Source organism: Odontomachus brunneus, unplaced genomic scaffold (genome assembly GCF_010583005.1).
Source record: "Odontomachus brunneus isolate Ranch 3 - 2012 unplaced genomic scaffold, Obru_v1 Obru_scaffold_206, whole genome shotgun sequence".
Classification (NCBI taxonomy): Eukaryota; Metazoa; Arthropoda; class Insecta; order Hymenoptera; family Formicidae; genus Odontomachus; species Odontomachus brunneus.
The window spans coordinates 116,488-117,201 of record NW_022639656.1 but is presented as its reverse complement, the minus strand read 5'-3'; positions in this window follow the sequence as shown (position 1 = coordinate 117,201).

Genomic DNA, 714 nt, shown 5'->3' with positions numbered 1-714 from the left:
AATTTCTCACTATTTTCGTACCTGAAAATTTACTCAGTACTGGTCGGACGCGAACTCGAGAGACCTCACAACACCTCCTAGGTTCCTAATCTACTACCTTGCCTACTGTGCTTATTCTTCAACTCATACTAAATGTGTTTTATTATCCCCATATGCCGAAGCACTAATTATACTTATAATATTATTTAGTACAACCATAAAAATAAACTATTTATAATTCTAATATTTCATATAATAAAAGAGAAGTTAGAGATACGTGCATAAAATATTTATGTAAAATATGTTTACTTAGGTGTTGACAATATAAAACATTACAATTTGAAGAAAACACATTTGAAGAAACATTTTTAAAATGTTAAAAATAATGGGATAACCCTTATAGAAAAGTATCACTGGCTGTGATAAATTGGCCAGTAATAAATAGTAATTTTATTACTCGTACGAGTAATAAAATTATTGAACGACAGTAATTATCACTGGCCAAATTATTACTTGTCAGTATTACATTTCTATAAGGGAAGTTCTCTTTTTTTCATTAAAAAGATTTTTTTTAACGTTTTTTAATGTTTGAAAAAATGTTTTTAGTTTTAATATTTAATAAACATTTATTCTAACATTAAGAAAATATTTTTTAAATGTTAAATATTAACATTAAAAAAAGTTTTTTAAATGTTAAACGTTAACATTTAGAAAAACATCTCTTAAATGTTAAAA